Genomic DNA, 12,149 nt, shown 5'->3' with positions numbered 1-12,149 from the left:
CCCATAAACCTACTGTGCCCCCATATATCCCTGTTTAAATCAATGGTATAAATAATTACTCAAATCAAAACTTCATGACTAGCCAGGCATGGTGGCACATGCCCATAATCCCAGCTACTGGGAAGGCTGAGGCAAGAGAATCATAAGTTTAAAACTAGCCTGAGCATCGTAGTGAGACCATGTCTCAAAATAAAAGATAATTTTAAAAAATGGAGCATGTTGCTCTGTGGTAAAGCACCCCTGGGTTCAATCCCCAGTACTAAAAAAAGAACTTATGAGTAGCTTAGTATAGTGGTACACACCTGTAATCCCTGTAACTCTGGAGGCTGAGGCAGGAGGATCACACGTTCAAGGCCAGCCTGGACAAATTAACAAGATTCTATTGAAGTAAAAAGGGTTAGGGACCATACATGTATGATTTTGTTGGGATGAACCCAACTAATTTGTATAACTAATGCTCTGATAAAAAAAAAAAAAAAAAAAAGGCGTGGTTGGGGGGTGAAACAGTGATAGAGCACTTGCCTAGCACACATGAGGCTCTGGGTTCAATTGTTAGTATCACACACACACACACAAAAAAAAAAAAAAAAAAAAATCATGAGTCTTTTTTTTTTTTAACAGTACCAGCATCACACCCAGATTCTAGCATGTTCTAAGCAAACATTCTACCACTGACCTACACCCCCAGCTATAAGTTGTTCTTGATTTGTCCTGTATCCAGTTCCTAGCAAGTTGGCCTTAAGAACATGGCCATCATCTTGCCCCTTTTTCCATATACTGTGTACTACCCTCACCCAACATCTCATATCAGGACCTCTTTGATAACAGTGAACTGGAAAAGATCTTAATTGGTCACCTGCTTTCATTCTTGCCTAGCTATAATAAATCTTCTGAACAGCAACTGAAGTGAATGGGTTTGTTGTTGTTGTTGTTGTTCTGGGACTAAACCCAGTTGCACTTTCACCACCTAATTACATCCCCAGTACTTTTTTTTTTTTTTTTTTTTTGAGACAGGCTCTCTCCAAATTGCTTAGGGCCTCACTAAATTGCTGAGATTGACTTCAGATTTGAAATCCTCCTGCCTCAGCCTCCTGGGTTGCTGGGATTACAGGTATTTGCCATTGTGTCTGGCAAATTTTTTAGAAATGGAACTCACATTACGTTACAATAGTATCCCTCTTATCTGTGGTTTCTCTTCCACAAGGTTTTAGCTACCTATGGTCAATCAAGTTCTGAAAATATTCAATGGAAAATTCCATAAATAAATAATTCATAACTTCCAATTTCATCCATCTGACTATCCTGATGAAATCTTTCACCATCCCACTCTGTCCCACCTGGGACATGAATTATTCCTTTATCCAGCGTATCCACACTGTTTGTTACCCATTTAATTGCTGACTTGTATTTTAGATCAATTGTCATGGTATCACAGTGTTTGTGTTCCAGTAACCCTTATTTCACTTAATAATAACCCCAACACACAAGAGTAATGATGTTGGAAGTTCAGATGTACCAAAGAGAAAACATAAAGTGCTTCCTTTAAGTAAAAAAAGATGAATGTTCTCAATAAGAAAAAAATTACATAGAAGGAAAAAAAATTACATGGAGAGGTTACTAAGATATAAGAACAAATCTTACAGTGAAATTATAAGGAAGGAAAAATTTATTCTAGTTTTGCTAACACATCTCAAATTGCAGAAGTTGTGGCCACAATGTGTGTAAATGCTAAGTTAAGATGAAAAAGGCATTAAGTTATAGAGTTTGGTACTATCCACTGGGGTCGTGGAATGTATCCCCTTTCATAAGGGAGGACTAATGTACTGTAAATTAAAAGCATCTTTAATGATAAATGCATGTTTATAGCAACACAATTCACAACAGCCAAACTATGGAACCAGCCTAGGTGTCCCTCAATAGATGAATGGTATTTTAGTTAGCTTTTTCACTGCTCTAACCAAAAGAACTGACAAGAACAATTGTAGAAGAAGAAGAAAAACTTTATTTGGGGGCTCATAGTTTCAGAGGTCTCAGTCCATAGAAGACTGCTTCATTCCCCAGGGTTCAAGGTGAGACAGAACATTATGGCAGAAGAGTGTGGTAGAGGAAAGCAGCCCACACAATGATCAGAAAGCAGAGCAACTAAGCTCAAATATATGCTCCAAAGGCACACACCCAGGGACCCACCTCCTCCAGCTATACCCTACCAGCCTGTAGTTACCATTCAGTTAATCCCTGTCAGGGATTAATTCACTGATTAGGTTATACCTCAAGTAACCTAATCATTTCACCACTGAAGGTTCTCATGTTATCTCACACATGAGTTTTGGGGGGACACCTATTAACTAAATCATAACAAATGGATAAAGAAAATATTGTATGTATAAACAATGGAGTTTTATTCAGCCATAAAGAAATTGTTATTTGCAGGAAAATGGATGGAATTTGAGACCATTACGTTAAGTGAAATAAGCCAAACTCAGAAGGTCAAGGGTCAGTAGGTTTTCTCTCATATGTAGAAACTAGAGAGGAAAAGAAAAGACAGGTGTGGGGGAGGGGGGGTGATCTCATGAAAAGCAAAGGGAGATCAACAGCGGAGAGGAAAGGGACCAGAGTGGGAGAAAAGGAAGGAGGGAGAAAGTGTAGGGGAGTGATAATGGCCTAATTATATGGTTCGTGTGTGTGTGTGTGTGTGTGTATGAATATGTAACAACAAATACCACCATTGTGTACAACTATAATGCACCAATTTTTAAAATGTAGGGGAAAAAGTTCTGCCAGTAAGCATTCTGTATGGGAGGACCTGGTCTTTTCCTTCCTCAACAATCAAGATCAGAAACCAAGGAATTAGAAACAACTGAGCATGGCAACCTTCACTGTCAAGTTAATGGAAGAAGACAGAACACTATACCTTAGAATAAGACTTGGTATCTGTGTAATCATAATGCAGTCTATGGTGGGATTAAATGTATTAGTTTATATCTCTATCTATGTATACACATACATATTATTTATTTACTTATTGTTTGTTTGTTTTGCAGTCTTGGGAATTGAACCCAAGGCCTCATGCATGCCAACCAAGTCTTCTACCACAGAGCTACACCCACAAAGCCCTGGCCCTAAAGTATATTTTTAAAGTAGCCAACAATGTTCATATTAAATTTGTAGACTTATTCAGTTTCGAAAAAAGAGTGGCCCCAGCCCCTCAGCCTCTGAGAGGTCTTGCTTAGACATAAGGTGTAGTGGGTAGTTTAGGTATAGTATCGAGGGTACCATTCCCACTGCACAATGGGGGAAGGTGCATGGTTTCTTTGGCCATATAATTCCCCACAAAGCTTAATAAGCTGTTTATTCATTATTTCCTAGACATAGTTCTCAAATTGCTTTTTTCTTTTCCTTATTTCTTTTGTTCCTTGACTCCATACTTCTCCTCCCCCTGTCTTCTTAATGGTGGCTACCTTGAGGTCAAGTAAATGAATTGGCTTGGGTAGAAAGATAACACTCTCTCTTAAGAAATATTAGATTATACTGTGCTAATGGAAAATCCCCAAACCTTAATGGCTTAAAACAACAAAATTTATTTCTCACTCATATTGCACATCCATTAGGGGTCACCGAACAAGCTCTACTCATTGTAATAACTCAGGGATCCAGGCTAATATAGGCTACATTTGGGGGCTGGGTTTGTGGCTCTGTGGTAGAGCACTTGCCTACCATGTGTGAGGTACTGGGTTCGATTCTTAGCACCACATATGAATAAATAAAATAAAGATCCATCAACAACTAAAAAAAATATTATAAATAAATAAAGGCTATATTTTGGTACACATCTTTACAATTGCAGAGACAAGGGGAAGAGAGTATAGTAAATTACATGCTAATTCTTAAAACTTCTACCAGATTTTGAGAAAGTAGTGATTAAGGATATTGCTGTCATTGTTTTTAAATCTTTCAAAATCCCCACAAACAGAGCCAGGGTTGTGGCTCAGTGGTAGAGTGCTTGTGTGAAACACTGGGTTTGATTCTCAGCACCACATATAAATACATGAACAAAATAAAGGCCCATCCAAAAAAAAAAAAAAAATCCCCACAAACACTAAGCATCTACATGGAAAAAAACCCATACATATTCATGATAAAGTTAGGTGACAAGTTTTCTCCAAAATATCAAAATATAAGCAAATGGAGACCAATGACAAACTACCAACAGCAATAAAAACTGCAGGGACCAGCATCAATGCAAGAGGAACACAATAGATGCACAGGGTACCTTAGAGTAAAAGAATCCCTAAGTAGCTGAGAGTTATTTGCTGGACAGCATGGGTCAATCACCTGAGAATAGCCAGTGAAACGGGAAGGGGTTTTCCCCAATCTAATAGCAAGTGAATGTAAGGAGATTCTGGTAAAGATAAAAGGATCTGGAACTGTCTGCCCAGTGAAGTCTCAAGATTCACTAGCCCAGGGTCTCCCTTTTATGTCAGAATCTGACATTGAGGAAAAACTGCTAGAAATGGAATACAATTTGAGCTGAATAAGACTTTCACCTCTGGCCACCATGTAGTTCCTGGGATGGTGTTTTCCCTTCTGCCACAACAAGAAGAAAACTGGACAAAATATAGGAGATAATTAATCCTGGACATTTAAAAATGTTCTAATCCCTGAGATAAAGACACAAAAAGTGAGTCATACAATTGCTCCATGATTTCTGTCTAGAGACAAATTCCACTTCATAATGCAGTGAGGGGATCCCAACTAGAATCTGGCAACCCTGTGAGCTGAGAGAGAATGGAGACTGGAGATTGAGATGGCTGTTGCAAACTTGTAGGGCAGTGTACCAGAGAAGAGGGAGCTTTACTCATCTGCAGGAGAGTCTCCTTAGGTCTTCTGTTGAATTCTAAGTTTCGCAAACCCCATGTGGTGAGGAAAAGAAAAACAGCTTTATTAACTGAATAGCTCCAAGAACTCAAACAGTTTGGAAAATAATTTTAGCAGAGGATGGAGATCCCTCATTGAATACCCAGGATATTCAGTGGAAACTCTGAGTAATGGAATTAAACTAGCACTAGAATAAAGAATAAATCCACAATACTAAGCTAAAACAAAACAAAGTAACCTAATTCTTAAAATTATTGAGCTGATCTATAAGTAACAACCCACCAGAACAAAGACCAACACTTTTGGAAGGGTGGGGGGGTAATGGGGATTGAACTCAGAGGCACTCAACCACTGAGCCACATCCCCAGTCCTATTTTTTTTTTTTTTAGAGACAAGGTCTCACTGAGTTGCTTAGCACCTTGTTTTTTGCTGGGGCTGGCTTTGAACTCGAGATCCTCCTGCCTCAGCTTCCTGAGCAGCTGGGATTACAGGTGTGCACCCCCACGCCCAGCAAGACCAACACTTTTTAAAAGGATTCAAGAACAAAAAATTTACAATGTCCAACAACTAATAAAAAATTACTAGGCATGGGGATAGGGTTGTAGCTCAGTGGTAGAGTGCTTGCCTAGCATGCATAGGCCTTACATTCTATCCCCAGCAACACACACACACACACACACACACACACACACATACACAAATTGCTAAACACAGGCAAAAGCAGAGGAAAATATGACAGAAAAACCCCATAAAAATCAGTGAATAGGGCGCGATGGTGCCCACCTATAATCCTAGTGGCTCTGTAGATTTAGGCAGGAGGATCGCGAGTTCAAAGCCAGGCTCAGCAAAAGCAAGGTGCTAAGCAACTTTTATTTAGAGACCCTGTCTCTAAATAAAATACAAAATAGGCCTGGAGATGTGGCTTAGGGGTCAAGTGCCTCTGAGTTTAAGCCCTGGTACAAAAAATAATAATAATAATTAATTAATTGATGGAATCGACTACAGGTTAGACACTACAGAAAAATAAGATCCAGGAAATAGAAGATGTAGTAATAGAAAAACAAAATTAAATATGGGGAGAAAAAAAGACAAGGAAAATGTGAATATACACTTCATGACCTGTGGAGAAATATCAAATTGTCTGACATGTTTAACTGAAGCCCTAGAGAATATGTGAAGTGAACTGAAGTCTTAGAGAAAAAAATATCTGTAAAAATAATGGCTGGAATTTTTGCAAATTTGATGAAAACTATAATCCCTCAAATCCACAAAGTGCAATAAGTCCCATAGTTTTAAATACAAACCAAGAAACATTGTAATCAAATTGCTGAAAATCATTGATAAAAAGAAAACTGTAAAAGCAGCCAGAGGAAAAAGACATATATATAGGGAGGAAAAAAGATAAGAAAGATGGAGAACAGAACAGCAAGGGCTGGGGATGTGGCTCAAGCAATAGCACGCTCACCTGGCATGCACGGGGCGCTGGGTTCAATCCTCAGCACTACATAAAAATAAAATAAAGATGTTGTATCCACCGAAAACTGAAAAAAAAAAAAAAAACAGAAAGAAATTTATGCAAGTCACCATGCCAGGTGGTACATGCCTATAATCCCAGTGGCTCGGGAGGCTGAGGCAGGAGGATCTTGAGTTCAAAGCCAGTGGCAGCAAAAGCATGTTGCTGAGCAACTCAGTGAGACCCTGTCTTTAAAAAAAAAAAAAAAAATACAAAATAGGGCTGGGGATGTGGCCCAGTGGTCGAGTCACCTGAGGTCAATTCCTGGTACCCCCCCCCCAAAAAAAGCTTGTATTTAAAGGACATTTCTTAATGATAAGTGGGTCAAATCATTAAGAAGACTTAATAGTCCCAAATGTGCATGTCCCAGTAACAGAACTTCAGAGTACATGAAGCAATATGCAAAGAACTGAAAGAAAAAAGAGAAATTCACAATTATAGTTAGATATTTTATTCTTCCTCCTTCAGTAATGATACAAGTATACAGAAAATAAGTTAGGATATTTTTAAAAACTCAAATAACATCATCAACCAATTTGACCTTATTGTCACTTACAGTACACTCAACAAGATCAGAAAACTCATTCTTTTAGATTGCTTATGGAATGTTCCCAAAGATTAAAGTATATACTGGGCCAAAAAACAAATTTCAATGAATTTTAAAATTCTGAAATCATACAAAGTATGTTCTTGGGCCACAGAGACCAATTAAATAACAAAAATTAAATTATACCAAGAAGATATTTGGAAAATCTCCTAATAATTGGAAATTAAGTCATTAGTCAAGGAAAAAATCATGAAAATCAGAAAAAAAGTTTGAACTGAATGATAATAGAAACACAGTATATAGAAGTTTTGGGGTGTTGAGGATATAGCTCAATGACAGAGCATTTGTCTAGCATGTATGAGGTCCTGGGTTTGATCCCCAACAACACACACACACACACACACACACACCACACAATATGGGATGCAGTTAAAGCAGTACATACAATGAAGTTTATAATGTTACATGCTTATATTAGGAAATAAGAAATGTCTTAAATCTACAATCTTAAGTTTCTACCTTGAAAAGCCAGATAAAGTAGAGTAAATTAAGTAATTAAGCTTTGATATAAAGGGCTAAGAGATGTAATCAGGCATGGTGGTGTACATCTGTAATCCCAGCTACTCAGGAGGAGCAAAATTTTGAGGCCACACTCAACAACTGAGACATTGTCTTGAAATACAAACTAAAAAGGGCTGGGCAGGTAGCTCAGTGGTAGAGTGCCGCTGGGTTCAATCCCCCGTACCAAAAACAAACAAATCTGAAGTAAATAATAAAGAGTAGAAATCAATAAAGTAGAAAAAGAATATGATCAATAAAATTGATAAACCTCTAGTCTGAGTAAGGAAAAAAAGAGAAGATAGAACTTGCCAATGTCAGAAATGAAAAAAGAGAAGACATCAGTATAGATGATGTAGACATGTAAGGATAATGGAATATTACCATGTGAGATTTCTGTGACAAAATACCCATGATGACTCAACTTTAAAGGAGCAACAGTTTATCTTGGCTCATGGTCTCAGTCTGGGGTCTCTGGGCCTCATCGCTTTGAGTGTGTGGTGGCACAGAGCATCTTGGGGGGATGCATAACAGAGAAGGCTGCTCACCTCATAGCAGCCACAAAACAAAAAGACAGGCTATTGCCGCAGTCCGGCTGCAGCAAAATAACCGGGGGGGGGGGGGGGGGGGGGGGGGGGGGGTGACGAATAACTTGTGTACGTTGATACAGCAGGAGTAGGAGCCGTTTATTGCAGGACAGGAGCAGTATTTATACATTCCACACAGCTCATCCAATTAGCATAAACTAGATATATCAGTCAACCAATAAGGAATCTCCACACTTAATGGCTCGCTTTTGTTACTTCTCAAAGCACTCCCTCTGGCATTTTGCCAGGCACCATCCAGACTTGTTTACGAACTCTAACATTCCCCTGGCAAAATGCCAGGTGTTATTTTGACTTGTTTACAGACTCTAACATTTCCCCCTTTTGTTTAATTTAAATAACCACCATAGTGGTTTTTACAGAAACACCATAAATAACCTGCTACAACCAGAAGGGGAGGATACAAAATGCCACAATACCAAGCCACTTGATGGCTCCATGCAAGAAGCCCTTGGAAAAATTATACCAGCAATGACACTGTTAGCAAAGATACCGAGTTACAATTTGTTATAGATTACAGTTTGTTGTCTCAGTCCAGGTAAAGTAGTGTCTCAATAGATTAACTCACAGTCCAGGTAAATCACAGTCCAGGTAAGTTCTGCAGGCAGCTAGCTTAAATCACAGTCCAGGTAAGTTCTGCAAGCAGCTAGCTTAAATCACAGTCCAGGTAAGTTCTGCAGGCAGCTAGCTTGATCCAAAGTCTCGTCCGGTTCTCAGCCGAAGTCTCCCTCCGGTTTTCAGCAACACTGGAAATTCTTCCACTCTCATTTTCACCGGCACTGGGACGAAGGCAGGAACTCTGGATGGCTAAAAAAAATCCTGTAGTATTCCACTAAGAAAACAACCTTCTGAACAATTTAGTACATTATCTCAAGGTTTTTTACATTTGAAATAAGCCTTAATAGTGTTTATTACTCATTAGCTTCCAGGTGTGGGAGAACCATTGTAGCTTAGTTATTGGCATTGAAAATGACCAAACATCAGGGATGCCAGTAGCATCTTCTGCCGGCTGTAGCATCCCGGGCAGCCCCAGATGGCCCTGGGGAGTGTCCTGGACTCAAACAGCCTGCAAGACTGTGCCTCCAGGTCAGGTTTGGATTTGGGCTCTTGAAGTGGCGTCCTGCTCCCCGGGCGGGGGGCGGGGAAGAGCCCACTGCCGCTGCTTGGAAAAACCTTGCTGCGCCATGAGCGTTTTGCGCACGTGGCAGCCGCCGCTCCGATTCACGCACCCTCCGGTAACGAAAAGTATTCAGTAATAGCCTTTTGCTGCAACTTTTTTCCTGATAATCCTTCTTCTTCTGAACTTTCTTTTTCTTTCTGACTAGAGTTCCTGGGCTCTTATCAACACATGCCCTAACTATTCTTGGTTCCACTGGGGTGCCTTCTTCCCTTAGTAATTTACTTCTCACCCCTTCCATATTTTCATCACAAAGACAATACAATACACTGAGACAAAACAAGACACAAACATACTGTATCAATCTTCTCCATTTTCTCGAAATTGTCATTTTTCCTCTCGCCCTATCTGCCTAGGGACGAGCAGATTTGCTCCCGTCCTATCTATGGACGGGCAGCATTTTTCATCACTTACCCCCGAGTGTCCCGGGGCTCCCCGTAACAGGCCACCATCCAGACTTGTTTACGAACTCTAACATTCCCCTGGCAAAATGCCAGGTGTTATTTTGACTTGTTTACAGACTCTAACAGGCTATGTCCCAATATCCTCTTCAACAGCATGCCCAGTCATCTAAGGACCTCTCAGTAGGTCCCACTTCCCAATGGCTCCATTATTTCCCAATAGCACCATAGGCTAATAATCAAGCCTCCTTTAATACAAGCTCCAAATCACAGCAATTATGAATAATTTATGCTAATAAATTATATAAGTTAAAAGGGGAGATTCTTGGGGCTGAGGTTGTGGCTCAGTGGTAGAGCACTTGCCTGGCATGTGTGAGGCACTGGGTTGGATCTTCACACTACATAAAAATAATATAAAAAAATAAAATAAAGGTATTGTATCCATCTACAAATGAGAAAAAAATTATAAAGGGAGATTCTTTGAAAGATGCAAATTATTAAAATGGACACAAAAAAAAGAATACAGAATAGGAAGGGCCCTATAATTTTAATAAACAATTTGTAACTCTTAACTCCCACAAAGAAAGCATCTAACTAAAATGGTTTCACTGTCCAACTCTAACAAGCATTTAAGTAATAAATGATGCTAACCTTTCAAACTTATTTTAAGGAACAAGAATTCTTTATCTTGTAACAAAACCAGATAAAGATATTTTTTTAAAAACCATGAAGCCTGGCCCAGTGACACATACCTGTAATCCCAGCTACTTGGAGGCTAAGGCAAGAGGATTACAAATTAGAGTTCAGCCCAGGCAATTTACCAATAGTGAGACAACAAGATCCCTCAAAATAATTTTTTTAAACGTTCTTTTTTTTTTTTTTTCCTTTTTTGGTACTGGGGATTGAATCCAGAGGTGCTTTACCACTGAGCTACATTCCCATCCTTTTTCTAAAATACCTTAATTTTATTTACTTATTTTTATGTGGTACTGAGGATCGAACCCAGTGCCTCCATGTGCTAGCCGCTCAAAATATAATTTTTAAAAAGTGCTGAAGACATAGCTCAGTGGTAAAGCACTTGTCCAGCATGCACAGTGCCCTGGCTTCAATCTTTAATATCACAAAATAACAATAACAACAAAAACCTTGGAAAAATCCTTGAGAACACAGATGAAAAATTCTTAACAAAATAGTATTAAAATAAATCCAGAAATATATAAAAAGGTTGACAGCACATAACTAAGTGGTGTTTATTCCTGAAATACAAAGTTGTCTTTAACATCTGAAACCAAATAATGTAATCACCATTTTAACAGCATAGAGGAGAAAAACCATAATCGATGCATATAAAGCATTTGTCAAATGCATGACAAACACATACTTTCTCTTCAATGCCTCTATCTCTTTTCCTTTTTTCTCAATTATAAATAGAAGCAAAATTTCTTAATCTAATGAAAGGCATACACATGCATGTATTCACCCCTTGTCACACACACACCCAATATCTAACATGACCCTTAGTGGTTAAAACAAAACAAAACTGTCCCCTAAGATCCAGAACAGGGCAGGAATTATTGCTTTCTCACTTTTATTCAACATTACACTGGGCATTCTAGCCACTGCAATAAAGCAAGAAAAAGAAAATTCTTACAGATCAGAAAAAAAAAAAAAAAAAAAACAGAAAGTCTGTTTTTTGGTTTGTTTTACCAAAAATATGTCATAATATGTAGAAATCCTATATTCACTAATACAAATTACTATGGAAGTAATAAGTGAATTTACTAAGGTTGCAAGATACATCAGATAAAAATAAATTTCTATATATTAACAATGAATATTTTGTACACCGTAGAATATCTCAAGACAATCCTATAGATGACTGAAAATTAAAAAATGAGATATCTTTACAACAGCATCAAAACAGCAAAATATATACAAATAGCCAATAAGCACATGAAAAAATGCTCAACATCACTAGTCACTAGGGAAACACAAATCAAAACCACAATGAGATTCTACTCCATACCTACTAGGATAATGATGATATGTGTGTGTATGTGTGTGTGTGTGTGTGTGTGTGTGTGTGTGTATAAATAATAAATATTGACAAGGATGTGGAGAATGGAGTCCCTTTTGCATTACTGTAAGGAATGTAAGATGGATTTTGAGACATGTAAGGCTTTTCCTAGTCCCAAATTACAAATGAATTCTATCATGTTTTCTTCTAGGATTTGTATGGCTTCACATTTTATATTTAGATCTCTGATCCATTTGAAATTTATTCTGGTATATGACATGAGGCATGATTCTACTACTATATTTTTCCACATGGCTGTCCAATTTCCCTAACATTATGTATCAAAAATTCCATATTTTCAGTGTTTTAAATCAGCATCTTTTTCATATAGTTCTTGTCCACATGTAATTATGTGTGTTTTTGGACTTACTATTTATTTCGTTCTCTTGAGCTATT

This window comes from Marmota flaviventris, chromosome 1, assembly GCF_047511675.1.
Source record: "Marmota flaviventris isolate mMarFla1 chromosome 1, mMarFla1.hap1, whole genome shotgun sequence".
In the NCBI taxonomy this organism is placed as follows: Eukaryota; Metazoa; Chordata; class Mammalia; order Rodentia; family Sciuridae; genus Marmota; species Marmota flaviventris.
Note: the sequence above shows the minus strand (reverse complement) of the source record.